The following is a 19123-nucleotide window of genomic DNA, read 5'->3' as shown; positions in this document are numbered from 1 at the left end:
TTTGGGTGGTCTGCAGAAGAGAAAGATAGCAGAAAGCTCACGGTACAGATGAGAAGCAAAAATTGGCACCAGCTTTTCACAACTGAGTACCCTCTAGATGCAGCAGGACCACAACTCCTATCACCCCCCATCAGTACAGACAGTGCTCAGGGTTGATGGGAGTTGTAGTCCAACGACATCTGAAGGGCACCAGGTTGGGAAAGGCTGATCAACACATACAAAGTGGGTAGCAGGATTGCAGCCTTAATCCAATTTCAAAATTGAGGATTTAAGGCAACCTTAATAATCTTGTGCCCCTCCACATGGACTGCAGCTCCCATTATCCTTGACCATAAGGTCATGCTAGCTGGGCCTGACGAAGTTCAACAACATCTGCAGCGCCACAGGTTAGCCATTCCTTGAAAATGGTCGTATTATCTCAGCTTCATCTTTAAACCAGAGCTGTGACCTCAACAATAGCTCGCGTCTCTAATCTTCCTGCACATTAGACGGCGCATATATTGCATTTGTGGCGCATAGCAAGACCCTCAAAATATTTTGAAAGCCGTGAATTATACATCATAAACATAGGAGAGGAGAGTTAATAAAATCAACCACTGCAGCTGCCATAAATTATTAATGACAAATGAGGCATATCAAAAGGACGATTCTCCTCGCCCATCGCCCTCCAATTCCACATACCACTAATATCAGAGCCAACCATTCATACCCTATGCATCCTTCATTTGATACACCACACAAAAGTTCTTCCTCTTTTTTTAAAGTACAAGTGGAAGATAAAAGCTTGAGCAGCCATTGATTTTGCTCCCTTCAGCCTACCTCGCTGGATTATGCTGATCAAAAGTAATCTAATAGGCCACTGCAGGGCTGCTATTTTATTTTTTTAAATGCAGTAACTGTCAAGAACTTGTAATAGGACTCCACCACTAAAAATCACATCCCCACGGGAGGCCTAAATATTTGCACTGTAGATATAAAATCTCTCCCTGAACTGGCCATGCCAGCATTCAGGGGCTAATGGCTCCCAACTGAAAACACAGTTGAAATAATAATAATAATAAAATGACAAGTCAGCTGGTAGGGATCAAAGTTTCTCTGTGGAGCCAAAATTATGTGTGCTTGACGTTCTGGCCATCAGCTCCATATATCTGGAATGTGGGAGATGCTTTAATCCGATGCCCAACATGAATGAAAAACCAGATAATATTGCAACATGCCAGAATTGTACATGTACAAGAGAACGAAATGGACTTATAATAAATTGGTGTTGCTATTCTACAAGCACTGTAATACTTTGTGGCATCCAGTGTGGTTTGTGGGATCCAGACTCAGATTGGCTGGGACAGAGAGCCCACCAAAACTATCAAAGACGTTGGTGATATCACAGAACTGAACAGCAGCAGCCAGTAATCCAGTAGGCTTCACCTTACCACAGGGCAGTTGTCTTTTCTAAATCCAACATTGTGCAATGTACAATATTATCATCATAATCAAAAACGTTTTAAAACAGCCTTTAACTCAGCAGCGCTAGAAGTAGTCATGCTACTCAAGAGTGCATTATCGAAGCCAGACCTCTGCAAAGGCCAATTCCTTTTTGCAGGAAGTCTGTACCAAGACTTCAGAGTCTCCAGGTCTCAGCACAATGGTGGGCTGTGTTACTTATCTGTCAGCCTGAACATCTAAAACTGTTGCAGGAAAATTGAGTTGTATATTTTCAAGCTCACACATCAGTATGCATTATGGACGGTGGGGTGGGGTTATGCAACTGTACCCATTTTAAAAGGTTAGGAACAAGTATTTCTCAAACGTTTACACACTTAAGGTGAAACAGCTACTACTTAAAAACAGACACACAATGCAGTTGGCATAATATAGGTGTCAAAGGTTCCTGACCCACATCATAGAATCATAGAGTTGGAAGGAGTTCAAGGGGCATCCACTCCAACCCCCTGCAATGCAGGAATCTCACCTAAAGCATCCGAGACTGATGGCCATCCAGCCTCTGCTTAAACCCACTCCCCCCCCCCCCAATGAAGGCAGCTGCATTCTGAACCAGCTGTAGCATCTGAACTATTCCTAAGGGCATCTCTATACAGAACATGTTACAGTAGTCCAGCCTAGTGTGTCTAGATAGCTGAAATAAGGTGAGACATCTCCAGGCAGAGCTAGGGCACTAGCATAACCTGGTAAAAAGCCATCCTGGCCACCAGCACCAATTAAGCTTCAGGCGGGGGTTGGGGAGCAAAGGTAAGATTAGTAGCTTAGTTCCTATGACATTTAAGACAGCCCCACTTTAAAATAGAAATGGAATGATTATTCTGAAGAAAGAAAGAAATTCACTTCCCTCCCTTTCACTTTTGAGGGTTTGAAATGTTTCAAGTAGATTTGTACCCTACAGAATTCAACACCTCCTCTTTGCTTCATTTGAGCTTAAACAGCCCATGCAGAGTATTTTCCCAGAAGCTTTATTATTCCCATAGGAATTTACAGAATGATATTCAGCTCTGATTCAGCTTCATTTTCTAGTGGGGAAAAAGGGGGAAAATGATAAGACTAGAGGAAAAGCATTAATATTTAAGCCTTTTTGTAATATGTCAAGTTGTGATGCAGACACGAGCCAAACAAAGATAGAAAAGAATTGGCTGCCATTTGCACAAAGAAAAATAAGTAAGTGTTTAGCACACTGAAGGAAAGGCATCATTATTTATGATAAACTTTTAATGTTGTTAAGGCAATTTATATGCCACACGAAAGCTGAATTATGTGCAAATACTCAGAAGCAGCCAGTCAATTAGTCATAGGTTACTATTATTATTACTTATTAATTTTCTATACCACCCTTTATCCAAGGACCATAGGGCAGTTTACAATGAAAAACACAAAAATGCAAAACAATACCCCCCCCCCAAGTTTATAGCCAAAGGTCTAAGACAAAAGGAATATTTTTGGCCTAAAGGTATTTTATGAAAACTTCAGACGAGCCTCCCTGGGAAAAGCATTCCATAAGCAGGTAACCAGTGTAGAAACGTAATGTGCACAGCTATGGCTACAATGTGCAAATGTGGTATGCTTTTGTGCAGAGGCGTCTTCCCCATAGAGACTAGTGGTGCAGGGTGCCAGGGCGCCAAGTTCTGGAGGGTGCCAGGGAAGAGGCAGAGGCTGGACGCCACACCTCCTGGAATCAGCTCACCACCCTTGCCTGCCTCTGCCATGCTGTGCCGAAGCAGCACCATGCCCGGAGCCTCTGTCTGCCATGGCCACCAGGAGGCGTCGCGTCCAGCCTCCACCTCTTCTCCACCGGAGGAGCTGCCCTCCAGCCGCTGCCTGCCTCCTCCAGCCCCACCAGCAGCGATGTCCTCCCTAAGAAAAGGTGGACTACTCTGGGAAGGGGGGGGCGTGCGCTGGAGGGAGCTTTGCACCACGGCGTCGGATATGCTTAAGACGACCCTGCTTTTGAGGTATCTCAAATGTCCAAAGCCTCTATTAGGAAGCACAATGCAACAGGAATGAAGATGGTAGGGCCCCGAGGGACTGCACTACTTCAACATGAAGGTGTAGTAGGGCAATGTTCTTTGCTCCAAAGTAACAAAATCCTTTGGGCCTAAAATATTTTTCCTGGTGGGCTATTTGTTCTTTTCCTTTGCAAGAATATTTAAGACTGGCACCACCTACCCAAGGGCTGGCCTGAGGCATTTTTTGGCCAGAGACATAGGAGAAGCAGCCAGACTGAGTCTTACTTTGACAGTGGCAACAGGACAGCATCGTCCACTGCATTTGAAGACAGTGGAACAGCTTAGGAGCTGCAGAGTAGTCCATGTGGCACACAGCTCCCCACTCCTCAGCACTACCTGCCTGAAGCAGCTGCCTCACCCTTCCTCATGGTAGGGCCGGCCTTGCCCCACCCATAGTCTGAAATGGCACTGCTTTTTCTGCCACCTCTTTCTACTGCCTACATGGTCTAAGAGCTACAGCTTTAACCAGTACACTGGTTACCAGTTGCAGATGATAGACTGAAAGCACAACAGAGGTGTGATCACAATGGTAACAGAGTAAAGCCAAATAAAGAAGGCATATTTAGCAGTTCCTTTAGTTTCCTTGCAGTGCTTTGATAATTATAATGCTTTCTATAGAAAAATAGTGGAGCCATTAGATTAGAATGACTTTTTTCTGGTATCTTTAAAGATCTCAAGAAGAGGTAGAGATTCAAGAGCTGCAGAAAGAACGATATAAAATGTTTCTCCCTGTTAACTCTGTCTTCTAAAAGTGAAGAATGTTTCCCCCACTAGTGCAGTGCTGCAGTATAGCATCACATCAACACAGTCAATAAATGGTTGCTTACTTTATTTGGGGGCGGGCGGCAGTTGTGGCCCCTCGTGGGTCTGCCACCATCCCCGGACAGCCTCAGTGCACAGGGCCAGCCAGCCATTAAAACCCATCCTGGCTGGCCACACTGCAGCAAGAGTGCCCGCCAAAACCCCAGTTTTGAACCAGCCAATCAGGCGTCCCCTGGCAGGCTGAGCTTCACTGGCAGACCTTGAGTGGGAAGTTTCCACTCCAGTCCGCCAGTGGACCATTCCATTGCAATCCTGTATCAAACATGCGCCTTAGACTCAGAAGGATCTGTGCAGCAATGCCCCCCCCCCCCCCGTTTCATTTTTAGGCTAAACGTGTGCTTTTCTTTTTGCTGGTTCTTCTAATGGCCCAATTACAATCTTTCTTTTTCTGTTTCTCTGGCAGATCACAAACTCTGAATAGGAGGTGAAATGTGACTTTAAAGTCTGCCAGATGGATAGCAATACTTGGATGCAGACTTCCAAAATTCCTATTCATTTGTAACCCTTAATTATAAACATAATGGCTTGGGCTCCTTCTGGCATAAGTGGGAGGCGGCAGCAATATTATTCGATTCCTCCTTCTCCCTGAAGCTTCCTCCCTGAAAAATCTGCTCTATTACTTTGGAGGATCTTCTGGAACAGTGTAGGAGGTAGTGCTAAAGGCTGATGAGGAGGGGGAGAAGCAAAAACAGTGGAAATTGCCTCTCTCCTGCCAGTGGGAGCCTCTGTTGGATCAGAGTCTCTTCCGTGAAGGGAAGGCGTCCTTCTGTTCATGGAAGGGCAACTCAGGATGCAAACCAGAGAATTCAACGCAGATGCTGAATGTCTGCTTTTCACTCTGTTCCTTTACACACTAACCTTTCCCCTCTTATTTATTTATTTAGTAAGTTAGTTAGTTAGTTAAATCTCCCCTCTCTCTGTCTCTCCATTTTAAAATCTCAAAGCAGTTCACAACCTAAATTAAAGCATCAAATTAGAACTTAAGGAAATAATTGCAAACTGAAATGGAAATGTGGAGAATTGACTTTAAGAGCAAAGAGAGAGAGAGAAACAAACTGAAACTGATACATCTGCCCACCCCTCACCTTGAGTGTAACTGTACCACAGCGGTACTGTAACAAAACAGCTGAGATAAGAATTTGTACTATTTACTCCATAGCACCTTACAGCCAACATAAAGAGACTTACGGTATATCCTGCATCTGTATTCATACCTTCCACTTCTCACTTGTAGGGTGGATGTCAGGCTAATGAGCTTGAGATAAGGTTCTGCTAACTCTCAGCACCTCTGGAAACTTAATATTCCTTCTGTGCGGTGCTGCAAGTAGGAAAACCCAGGACAGTTATCCTGGGAGCAAGACTGTACTTAGACTTTTTAGAGGCAGTGGTTGCTTCCTTCTAAATGTCATGCTTTTTTAAAAGTGAAATTCAGTGCAAAGGGTTGTCCCAGCAAACATCTACTTAGAATTAGAACCACTAAGGAAAACATAGGAAACCCCATATACTGAGTAGGACCTTTCAGTTAGCTAAGTATTGTCTGTCCCGTCCGGCGGCAGCTCTGCAAAAACTTAAAACTGTCCAAGTTCTAACTGGAGTTGCCTGGGATTGAACCTGGGTCTCTTTGCATGTTTATCACCACTGAAGTTCTGGGCAGGTGAAACATAAAGCAGGATGAAGGATGCTACTACATCAGGTTGTGGTGCAGGTGAAACTTTTCTTTCCCTTAGCGGTGGGACAGTGCTCTGACACAGGCCTCTAACCTTTCAATAAGCATTGCTAGTGTGTGTATGTGATGTACAGAAGTGCATTAAAACATATGTTTCCGAGCACAATTCGAAGTGTTGGTGCTGACCTTTAAAGCCCTAAACAGCCTCGGCCCAGTATACCTGAAGGAGCGTCTCCACCCCCATCGTTCTGCCTGAACACTGAGGTCCAGCGCCAAGGGCCTTCTGGCGGTTCCCTAGCTGCGAGAAGCCAAGGGAACCAGGCAGAGGGCCTTCTCGGTAGTGGCGCCTGCCCTGTGGAACACCCTCCCATCAGATGTCAAAGAGAAAAACAACTATCTGACTTTTACAAGACATCTGAAGGCAGCCCTGTTTAGGGGAGTTTTGGGGCAGGGTACAAATTATTATTATTATTATTATTATTATTATTATTATTATTATTATTATGCCAGCTAACTCACCATAAAACCCTCTTTTTGCCAGAATAACTTCTGGCCTATTCACACTAGGTCTTATTAAATTTCACCTGACTCCAGACAGGAGATTTTGACCAACCCAATGGAATTTCCACACAAACCAGCTGCCTGGAGATGCAAGTATGTTTCCCATGGGATTCATCCTGTGTTTCCCGGCTTTTCTTTTAAAGACCTTACAAATCAAGCTCATCCGAATCTCTTGTTTTTCTTTAACTGGAATACGGCTTTCTTGAATCATTTCCCATTGCCCCAGATTATCTCTCTCCCCACCTCCTTCTTCTGGAATCTATACAGGACGCTGAAAGTTAAATTTTGCTATACAGGGCTTTGAAAGGTATCTGCACTGATCAAAACGAAAGCTTCCTAGAGCAAAGCTCTTATGAGTATCAGGTTTGAGCAGCTGGGCTGTCAATATGAATGTCAAGACTGAACCAGAAGCAACTGACACTTTAGTGATATTGACTCCCTGCAAGCACAACTGGAGCAGCTGTTCTGTAGACTGCAATGTTTATGGTAAAAAATAAATGGGGAGTGCTATTATAAAGTAAAAGGGGGCAAAGTCCTAAGGGCAAGAATTGGATAAGTCAATCTTATGCTTTTCAATGTTGCAGATGCTGTAATCATTCATAAACATCCCCAAGAGAAACCCAAACTAAGAGCACAATCCTATGCATGTTTACCCTTTAGTTTCTTTATGTTCAATGAAGCTTATTTCCTAGTAAGGGTGCTACAGTGCCACAACAACAGGTTATGTTCCGGGGCCCCGCATGCATTAGTGAAATCATGCAAAGTTGGGAGCATCCTCTAAACACTGCTTAAAGCCCTCTCTGCCATACTCTCTTCAATACATACAGAAAAAATACTGTATCAAAAAATATCCACAACTAGAATTGAAACTCTGGGGCTGTCAGGAGGCTGGAAAGTGGCTGCTGCTGCTGTGCTACCCCACATATCAGCTGTTAGGCAGGGAGACTGAGCAGCACCCTGCTGTGCCTCCAGTTTCTTTGGGGCCTCACTGACATCCTCTTTGGGCTCTCAGGAGGGTCTCCTCACAAGCCACAAGGACTTTCCAGGTTTGAATTGGATTAATTATTTCTTGGCACCACATGTATATGTGTGAGGCAATCACAGATAGGTGGGGGAGTGGGGGAATGTCTGGGGACGCACACACACACACACACACACACACACACACACACACACACTGCAAGATCAACAGAGAATAGAAACTTGCTGCTTCCTTCATTGATAGCAACAACATAACTGCATATACCCACAAATTCATCTGAGTTCGAAGACTTGAATTCCCATTGCTCTATTAAGGACAGCAACTGATCTACATGTGTGCAAGAAATGCATAAGTGTGGCACCCACCGTTCAGAAACTTTTAGAACATTAGTACTTAGCTACAGCCCTTCTCATAACAATCTTTATTTTTATTTGGGATGCATTTAGTCCAGTGAGCTTCCAGTTCTATCTGCATTTTCTGAAGCAGTAAAATCCCAGGACAGTTGTTCTGTATATATTTCCTGAACATTTAAAGACTCCTAAGATAACTGTCCTAACTGAGAAAGTTCATGTCACCACTGTGGTGTTTCAGCAGCTGACTGACATTTTTAGATAGAAAATTTGGATTGAGAACAAATTGGATTTGAAATCTTGCCATTTTCAAATGACGCTAGGTGTCTCCACTAGGGAGGGATAGAATGACCTGGCTGGTTCCACTCCACAGAGTTTTGACAGGGAGCAGAATAAAATCATTATCCTCTATCAAAACTCTAAGCTGAAATGACTTCCCCAATCCACTCCACAGTGAAGGGGCAGGGTTTCTACCAACCCCTGCATCCCAGTGGGCAAGTTCTTTGAGGTAAGAGGAACAACAATGGGTAAATGCACCAGTTCCTCGCCGGAACAGATAGCCCTTAGTAGAAAAAGGAAGGATCTTGCGATATTGTGACCCAGCAGGAAGACAATGTATTTACTTGTCCCTTGCAAGATCACAGACATTCTCTACTGGAATCTGGAGAACTCCACATATCAGGAGACAAGGTCCCTAGGGGGTAGAGTCAGAAGAGCCATCCTCTTCCTTTACATCAGAAACCTAAAACATTGGTATGAGACATGCAGTTTTTCAGATTCCTATGGACTGAACTAGACCATACTAGCACCCAAAACGGGTTCAGATCCATTAAGGTGTAGGCAAAAAGCATATCTTTTCTAGATTGGAGCTCTGCGGAATTCTACATAGCCACTTAAGACATCAGCAAAAAAAAAATAAAAAAAAAATACTGCATCAACCAAAAGAGAGGATGGAAGATGGCACAGATTTGCACAACATTTACATATGCTAATATATACAGATTCATATATATATATATATATATATATATATATATATATATATATATATAGAATATCTTACTATAATGGGCAATACTGTGACCACATAACATGTGCCCACTCAGTCTGCTGCCCACATACTGTTTATAGGCACCTTCAATGTCTTTTTTCTGCCTTTTTATGGTTCTTTGAACTAGACTTAGACTGGACAGCTCATCAAATACATGACTATCTTCTCTAAAGTAGGACACAGGGCCTGCCTGAAACCTTAACTCTTAGGCCTCAAAAACTAGTCATCTCCCCTTCCCAGAACTTGAAGCTTCCCTGCAAGCAATATATCCTGCATCCATTTTTAGGACTCTGCCCCCATTTTTAGTCAATACCTTCTCCACTATCATGGGGATTTTGAAAAAACAACAACAAACCCTTCAAGAACCCCTCCCTGGAACAAATGCTTCCTTTCTTTGTTATCTATGATCATAGTTTTAAAAGATTTACAAATGGAATAATAATGTGCAAATGAGTCCATTAAGCTATTAAGATTCTAATCAGAGCCTAATTTTCTTAGGCACTTCATAAATAATAAATATTATTTTTATTATTGCTTTTTCATATCTCATGCTCAGACATGTTGAGTTCACGGGGGCTTTTGTAAAGCTTTCTAGATGCAGCCTGAAAGTTATTAAGCAAAGAGACTAAAATATCTGTATCTCAGTAAAATACTGCTGTTACCACATAAAATATTTTCCCCCACCAATATGTGAGACTCACCTGGGATGCTGCAAGTATTGCAGTTTATTACAAAACTGGAGGTAAAGATTGCCAGGCATAGGCAATCATGAAACGAATGGAAAAACCTGTGTAATTATTTGACAGAGAGAAATTGGACCCAGGCAGAATGCTATACCTGTGCAAAGCAACTGCACAGTAAGTCAGACAAACATTCTATCAAGCTCTCACCATTGATCTATTAATGAATTTTTTTTGTAATGTAGTGACTTGTAGTCCAAAGAAAGAACTGAACGCATCTGAAGGCAGTGTGTGGGGAGAAAATAACCCTTACAGAACACACAGTTCCAAAGTGAAGCGGAAATTAGAAAGCTATAAAGGAAATGAGTCAACACTTAAGGCTTGTTGTGCTGCCTCTTTGGCAGGTCACATACACAAAAAATAAAAGGGGGCAAGAAAACCAAAGTCAGGTGGGGATATAATGCAGTGATCTTTTCTAATAAGGAACGACACCGGTAACTGATTAAAGAAAACCATCTTCAACAGCTGGCTTTTTGAAGTCATGAGACAGTAATCAGAAGGTTGGTGGCAAAGTATGACTAATGATGAAGAAATCACAGATTTCAGTGTCTCAGTTTTCCCCCCTTCCTAATTACGATTGGGAGAGGACGATCTCATTTATTAGCTTGTAGATATGAGTGTGAAGAAATTCTGGCTTGTTATGGATTCCATACTGCTAGCGGTTTTCACATTTTGCAGTAAAGTCCCCGTTACTTCTTTCCAAAAGTCCAAAAGCAACGTACAATGCAGTACATTTAGTCAGTAGTAAGTCACACTTGATTCAACACTACTCTGAGGAATTGGATATAGAATGGCAGCTTCAGTAGTCATGCAAGATCACTGGTAGAACATGTGTCCTTCAGATGTTGCTGGGCTACAGCTCTCATAATCTTGGACTTCTGGCCATGCTGAATGGGGTTGATGAAAGCTGTAGCCCACCCATCAGCTGTAGCTGATTTAACAAGACCCAGATTTCCATGCCAATTCATGGGTATGGTCAAGCACGAAGTTTTATGTTATGAGGAATCAGGGTGCTGGTCTTTTGTTGCCATGCAGCAATTTGGAAACATATGTTTTCAGATACTAGTTTTGTCATATTCTATGTAAGAATTTTCTCCTTTTTTCTCTCCCAGTAAGAATGATGATGTAAAAAATTAAGTTTGCTAGTGAAAATCACACATCAAACTATAAAATCCTAATTTAATGATTCGATTTGCAACTGTAAAGTACTGCAAATGGAGACATTGCTTCTAAATATTTCCCTGGATGGTTAACTTTAATGTAACCGTTTATACTACAAAATAAATATCATGCTATAAGGAGTATTATTTTGCATGCCATTAGTTGCATCTTGTAAGCTTTACATATTAGCAAAAATGAAGAGAAAGAATAAACCTGCCATTAAGACATATCCTAAAGATAAAGGCGATAGCTTGTTAAATTAAACGTTGGGCTGAGTTTGCTTCCTAAGATACACATATTGCTATTTGTGTCTGCAAGTCCAAAGAGCAGTTTTAGAGCCTGGGCATGCACAGACGCATTGACTTTCCTTCTTTTTTATTTACAATTTTTATTGCTTTTACTTTTTACTAAATGTTCACACAACATAAACCAATAACAAGACTCGCTGTGATTAATAGCAAGAAGAAGTCAGGATGGAGAGAGAGGAAAGAACACCAGCCTCTACACTTAAACAGAAGTAGCACTTTTTATGCAACAGAGACATCATTTCCAGGAGTGTCCCTCTGCTTCTAATTAAAAGGTTGAAGGCAGACTTATTCTAAGTATAGTAGACACAGTAGAAGTGGTTTCATTGTGGAATTTTTCAGGGCAGTTGATGTATTATTTATTATTATTATTATTACAGATTTCTACAAAACAAATTAAAAAGTAACAACACAAATGTTGCAAATATACAAAACATTTCTAACAAAAATGCAAAGATCAAAATGTTAGCATGTTAGCAGAGCCACCTTACTAACCTTTACCCAATAAGACTATTAATTATCATTTTATTACTGACTACAGGAGTAAATTAATAAATTACAATTTTATTTCACTATGTCAACCTCCATTCTGAATTGATATCTTAGTACTGTGGTATTAATGAGTTCCTTATGCAATAGATTCTTGGCTTCACTCTTAGATTTGTCTTGTTGGACAAAGACTTCAATCTTTCCTTTCACCACCATTCAACTGCAAGAAAGTGCCAAGATTTCATGTCTTCCAAATACCAACTGGTAAACTACCTTCCTCCAAAACACAAATTTTCATGCCATATTACAATAGATGCTCTTGATATTTGCTCTAGGATACAGAGATGATGGGGTTAAAACTTCTGTCAATATGTAGGATACATTAATTGCACAGTACTTCGGATCCCAGTGCTATCTGAGTATTATTGATAGGATACATGCCAGACAATATTCAAATCTGTATAAACGCAGCACAATATGAAATATGAATAAATAGTCCAAGAATTATTTTTGTTCATTTGTCTCAAGGTTCTCAGCTAAACTCTTAGGGCATGATGAGCCAAAGTCAAGAGCGTTTTAAAATCCTATTGATTTCAACAGATGAAACTTAAATGGACATTTAGCTCTTCCATTTAAGTTAGAAAGTATTGAAAGTTGTTAACTTTGACTGGGTCAAGCCCTCAGTAATTATCACATATAGTGAGAGAGTTTAAAAACAAATCAAACTGACATGTTTAAACTAAAGAGTACTAATTAGGAGAATGATTTACTGTTCCTATAAGTGATTAAGTTACAGACGTAAGATTAAAAGGATTGACTTTTTATAGAACACATTTATTTGAACACTTGATGCTTACTCTATAAATTTTGCACATTGATGCTATCTCCTGTTTCGTTCTAGACAAATATGTCTGCTGAAAAGCTATGGGTTATCCACCTAAAGTGGCTAAATAGTTGGAGATTTCAGCTACTGCATGTTTCTTCCTCATAATTAGGAAAATCACAGCAGAAAATAAAGCCAACAGATTAAAAGATGCATTCAGATGTCCTAAAAGGCAGAACCAATATTAGAAAACCACAATGCATAGTTTGAATTTGCTCTAAGCAGAAACCTGGTTCATGCATGCCTTTATAGCATGTCACAACCCAACTGTAGATGTTTCTCCTCTGGATATGTATACTGTCTCCGTCATAAAAGTATTGGGTTTGTGATCACCACATATTTGGTGATTAATCTGTTCATACACTCATAAGTCAAATGAATGCCACATTCAGTGAATGATGGACACACTTCCGAATTGATGTGAACGTTTTAATTAATGTGTGGTTGCCTTTTCAAAGTTAGCATAGCATAGCTTTAGCATTGCACTGCCTAATAGTTCAGCTTCACATTTTATAACATTCATAGCAATTTAATTAACACCCCCCTACTCACTATGCACAACATACCATAACATGGTAATTGACATTTGAATCTGGACAACTGTGGAAATACCCAGGTGCATACAAAAGTTGTGAATATCTTAAAGCGCACAGAATAGCTCAACATGTTTCAATGAACAATATTATACACGTACCAAGGTATTACTAAAGGAAAAAAGCCCAAGGCAATGTCACATTGGTTTTCCAACACATCAGACATTTTGGTAATTCAACATGATCACGAACAGTAATTAGCTTGTAAGAGAGTTCCCTGCTCGACACATCTCTCTTGCCGGTGGTACAATGCTTTCCTGTCAACTACAGTTTTGATCAAAAAGTGCCAATCAGACACTTGCCAGAATGGAACCTGAAATGCATTTCCACAGGGACGTTCCTGCAGCATGGTGTTTGGTGACCAGCACATATCACACACAAAAAACCCACAGTGAGCACTCAGGTTTAATGTAGCAGCTCTGAATAGTGATATGCATCGCTAAAAGCAGTAGTCCATAAAAAGTGTATGAATAGAGCTTTTAAATATCCGGTGTGGGTGTGGGTGGGGCAGGGGGGTAGAAATAACATTATGACTTTTATTGTAAGGAACATAGACCATTAACTTAAAGTATTCAAACATGGGGGTTATACTGTCACGCATCACTTTCTTGGTACTTTCCAAGTTGCGTTCTTGAACTGGTAACCCAAAAGGGGTGGAGATGGAGGATTATCACTAAACTCAATTAAGTGATAAAGGCTTCAAATGCTATTTTTGAATGCATCAATAACATTCATTTGGATCAAATATTTAGCTCAAGTTGAAAATGCAGCAGAAAAGCTCCATCTTAAGAAATAATAAATTATGGAAAAATGCATATTTTTCACTATATTTAAGCTATTTCCTTCAAATTTCACTTAAACTTACTGTTAAACGTTAAAATTATAACAATCCCAATACTATGCCTATTTAGTCAGAAGTACCGTAAGTTCCACTGAGTTCCTTTTCTGACGATTGACAATATTCATTATTTTTTTTCCCCTTTGGATACTCTAATCACATTTTGTTGCTGCAAGCAAGTAAAATATGGACTTTGTGCTTGGTTGCACAATTGTTGCCAAAGCATCAAACGGCACATATAAAAGCCAAGTTATGTACTCTGGCTATGAAAACTTTGCTTGCTCAGGCAGGGGCAGGAGCAGGTTTTGTGGCTCATGTGTGTGGTGGAAGTCACAAGACACACTAGACAAGAGTGTTTGGGTGACATCAGGCCACAACTTTACTTATTAAGCAGCTAAGCAGCGTTGGCATGGCCATAGGGCAAGGATCAATTATTCACTCCAATCTGCCCTTTGCTGTTGGAATAACAGTCTCTTCGATGGCTGATCCTGCCTAATGTCATTTCTGCATAAAGTTGTGGCCGAAGATTGTGAATGCCTAACATGATGAAATGCTCAGGGAGGGAAAGGTGAAAAAAAAACATTGAGCCCAGAGCTAGCTGATGCTGGAGGGGAATCCCTTCTGACCCTGTTAACCAATGACTCAAGGAGCCCAGCGAGGCCCTAGCACAAGGTGGGTGAGTAGGAAAGCTCTCAGGGCAAAATGGCCCTGTCGCTTCAAGGCTGAGGCTTTTATGCTCTTGGTCCCACCTATCCTTCGTGACATTCCATGGGATAATATGGCTTCCTATGGGATCTTGCAAGGGTTCCGCTGGAAGCTAGCAGCCAAAGACACACTGCTCCCTGAGTGCCAAGAGAATGTAAAGGACTAGAGCTCTAGACTGACAAGAAAAATAAAATATGCAACTCACTCATTCTGCTTCCAGGATTAACCACATATTTGCATCACTCTAATTGGAATAAGCCACTTACGGGGAAATTCTATACATTTCTACTCAAAAGTAAGCTCCACTGAATTCAAAGGAGGTTACTCCCTGGTAAGTGTGCAATTCAACTTTGTGTCAAATTTTACTACTCCGTATTTACCACTTTGTGTCAAAATTTACTACTCTTGAGAGGTCTCAAGAAAACCATAGAGGGTTTTGGTTTTGTTATTACTGCCATTAACTAACAAAGAGCCTTTGGAGGAAGCAGAAGAAATCCACAGAATTTCCAGGTTTGCACCTTTCAAAAATTTAGGTACTTGTAGCAGAGTAACTTTCCTGTCAACTCTCTCTCTCTCTTTCTCTAATAGCCACCCTTGTCAAATACCTAAAAAAATAAAAAATAAATAGCCACTGTAAAATCTGGGTTATAAAATGAAGCTGCCCAAGAAATCATTGTTATTTCAATTCATTCATCCACTCAGTAATGAATGAATACACAGAGCTTGATCAGTTATTTGTCACATTACATCCAGGAAGGCTATGTGTCATGCATTTTTTGCTGCTTAGAAACGCATAAGCTATAGCACCATCTGGATTTTCAACAGCTCCGATGAATTAAACTAATTTACACTGGAGAGAGATGCATATCTAATATATCAAAAGTTTAAATAATGTTAAAAACAGGTTATCTGCAACTCTCAAAAAGTTACATGCAAGCTGCTCATGCACCATCTTGCTTCATGTTTGTAGCCATTATAAGTCATCCTGTGTACTGTGATGTTGAGTTAATTTTGTTATGCACAGAACTGTATTTGACACTCGCAAATTAACACTGACTTCCTTTTATTTGGATGGAGAGCGCCTTTTCAGTCAAACACTTAGTGGTTTATTGTGTTGGGTTAGGGTCTGAGGCCTAGGAGTTCAGTTCTCCATGCAGCCACAAAGTTCTGCAGGTGACCTAAATAAAGTAAGTATGAAGACGAATAATTCACCAGTGTCATGCCACCACTTGATCACAAGTCTTTGTTAACATAATTCTTTCTAGTTGAATATAATGGATCTATTTTATATATTTACGATTGCAGTAAGCAAATTTATGGGCCTACAGTATTAGGAAAACGGAATCACCTAAGAAACATGCCAGTGGTGCCATTTGAGAAAGAGAGAAGAAAAAAGACCCACTGACAAGTACAAATCTGTTGTTAAAAGGGGATGTTTGCATGTGTACTCATCAATAACTAAGTTATCATCAACAGATGTCAAACTGCCAGCCCCATTTTTTATTGAAAAAAAAAATCTTGTGTCTTTCACATACATAATAGTTATTAACTCTCCATTAGTGAACACCTCTGTAGATTTCCAGATCTTTGCTATTGTACCTATTGTTTTATTTCTTTTTTTATATCTCTAGGGATTAACAATAGTCACCCAAAGGTCTTGAGAGTATGGCATGTAGCCTATAAGCTAGTGAGAGAATAAAAATAATGAGATATCCAGTACACTGAAAATTCAATGTATCATGCATTGGAACAACAAAGTACAATATACTGCACAACCATATCCTTTAGTGGAAATGTTTTAAGTCAAGAAGGTGTCTGTCAAAGTACATAATTGGTATTTGATAGTCTGATGCCCGACATCATATTATTATTGATAACCATGTTTAAAAGTTATACTTTTGTAGAAAAATTTGTAAAAAGTATAACTTGCCTGTTTAAAAGTCATGGTTAATCATATAGATATGAAAATTGTTAAGCTATATTCTGTAATGATTCTGGGACTATATTATACTATTTGTAAATAAAATACACTGGACTGCAAATAAAAACTTAATTTGCTGTCTTGAATATAAATTTATGGAAACACTGTGGATGGATCATCTGTTAAAACAAAGTACAAGGGTTGTTGTTTTTTTGGTAGCTCTCTTCACGTCTCTTTTCTAAAATAAGAAAAAATGTCTAGGAATGACTACAACAAAACATGTCTGAATAACTAAGCTAATTTCAATTACAGCAATCAAACAACAATGTTTTAAGTTCCTAACATATCCAGAAATACCTTTTGTATACTGCTAATTTCAGAACTAATCTGATCACATGCCCAAGGATGCTTTAAACACATGCTGATAACAAAGGCAGCTAAAACAATTCTATGTTAAAGCTGGTGTTGTATTATTTTTATTTCCTCCTTCAGTTTGCTGAATGGTCCAGTTGATTTTTCTACTCATAAAAAGGGACACATCTGCAAAACAACACTATAGTGAGAAAATACTCAATGCAAGGGTAAACAAATCTGGATGGCAAAGTGCCATTATTTGGTTGTTTTTCAAATGTGATTTTTGGAAAAAGACTCTCAATAAATGCAGGCACTGTAGTGTTTTATAACTTGCTCTGACAGAGCATATAAAAGTTAAATACAAAAGCCCCTATTGGAATACAGTGCAACACACTTCAAATTATTCTAGTTGAAGTCACAATGTGCACTATAGAGGTGTTCAGTTTGATAAAGGTGAAATCTTGTCCCGAACTCTCTGCATGTTCTTCAGACCCAATCTTATTTTAAAGTAATAGGCTGAAACTTAATCTCTGGATTCAGTCATGTAGAAAATAAGTTTGGACTAGTAAAATTAGCAGTCAGGTCTGCTAGAGCATAATGTTTTAAAATACTTGAACACGGGTTTTTGCTGATGTAACATCTCAATAGGTCCACAGCTCTGAATTCTATCATCTCCTAAAATTCTCTCATCAGAAATAGAACTGAGCTTCTTTTCATTATAAAAAAAACCTGTATTAAAAAACCCCTAAGTGGAAAAGAATAATTCAAGTGGACTATTCTAAATTCCTTATTCACTAAATTGGAACAGAAGGGACAAGAATAGACTCACAGGGCAAGCTATTAAGCTCACCTCAGGTGGCACATTTTGGGGTACTATTAAAGAGCATTGAACATGACTTCCATTCAGTTTATCACTGTTTTTTTCCATAGAACTGTAGAGTTGAAAGGAACCCCAAGGAATATCTAGTCCAACCCCCAGCAATGCAGGAATATCAACTAAAGCATCCATGACAGATGGTCATCCAATCTCAGATTAAAAATCTCCAAGGAAGGAGAGTCCAGCAGCTGTCCTGTGAGTACATTCTACTGTCCAACAGCTCTTGCTGTTTGAAATTTCTTCCTAATGTTTAGCTTGAATCTCCTTTCTTGATTCCCCTGGTACTGGTCCTAACCTCCAAACCAGGAGAAAACAAACTTGCTCCATCCTCCATGTGACAGCCTTTTAGATATTTGAAGATGGCTATCATATCCCCTCTCAGTCTCCTCTTCTCCAGGCTGAAAAATACCTTGATCATCTTTGTCACTCTCCTCTGCACACATTACAGCTTTTCAATATCCTTCTTCAGTTGTGGTGCCCAGAACTGGACATACTACTCCAAGTGTAGTCTCACCTAAGGCAGAATAGAGCAGGACTTCTACTTCCCTTGATCAGGACTCTATACCTCTGTTGATGCAGCCTAGAATAGAATTAGCTTTTTTTGCTGCTGCATCACACCACCGTGAGAGGTGCCATCTATATTTTCTCTCTAAACCTCAGGCACCAAGCTGTCTCTCTTCCTTCACATAGAACACATTGTATTCACCATCTTACATAAGGTTCACTCAACGCACCATAAGCTTGTAAGCAAAACAGGTATTCTTGCTAGAGCACTCTTCCTCAAAATGCTATTTCATATGAACAACAGGTATACTGAAGCCTCTCCCTGGAAGGCATACAATATACAGTCACACCTTGGGTTACAGAAGCTTTGGGTTGCACGATTTCGGGTTGTGCACCGCGCCGAACCCAGAAGTACTGGAATGGGTTACTTCCAGGTTTTGGCACTTGTGCATGCGCAGAAGCACCAAATTGTGACCCACACATGCGCAGACACGGCGCTGCGGGTTGCAAACACTGCAGGTTGTGAACGTGCTTCCCACACGGATTACGTTCGCAACCCGAGCGTCCATTGTACATTAAAAGAGGAAAGCTGTGCGATTTAGAGCTGAAACATCACTACATACATCCAGAAACAGTGCATGGTACCCTAGTACTTAGATCTGGATCTATAACCTCCTGACATATATTCATGTTATACCTGATAACAATGGGTGTTATCCAGGCTGACACAGCTAGCCTAAAGCCAACCTTAGCACATTTTTTTCCTAATGGCAGCACCTACAACTTAGTACTTTCAGCTTGACTCTTCA

General features: G+C 40.3%; 1 protein-coding gene across 1 annotated transcript in view; it reads right to left on the bottom strand.

The window, feature by feature from the left end:
• Nucleotides 1–19123, bottom strand: part of DMD (dystrophin) — a 985465-nt gene that overhangs the window by 931988 nt on the left and 34354 nt on the right. The window lies entirely within an intron of this gene.

The sequence above is a fragment of the Podarcis muralis genome, chromosome 4 (assembly GCF_964188315.1).
Source record: "Podarcis muralis chromosome 4, rPodMur119.hap1.1, whole genome shotgun sequence".
NCBI lineage: Eukaryota > Metazoa > Chordata > Lepidosauria > Squamata > Lacertidae > Podarcis > Podarcis muralis.
Note: the sequence above shows the minus strand (reverse complement) of the source record. Positions and strands in the feature narration are given on the sequence as shown.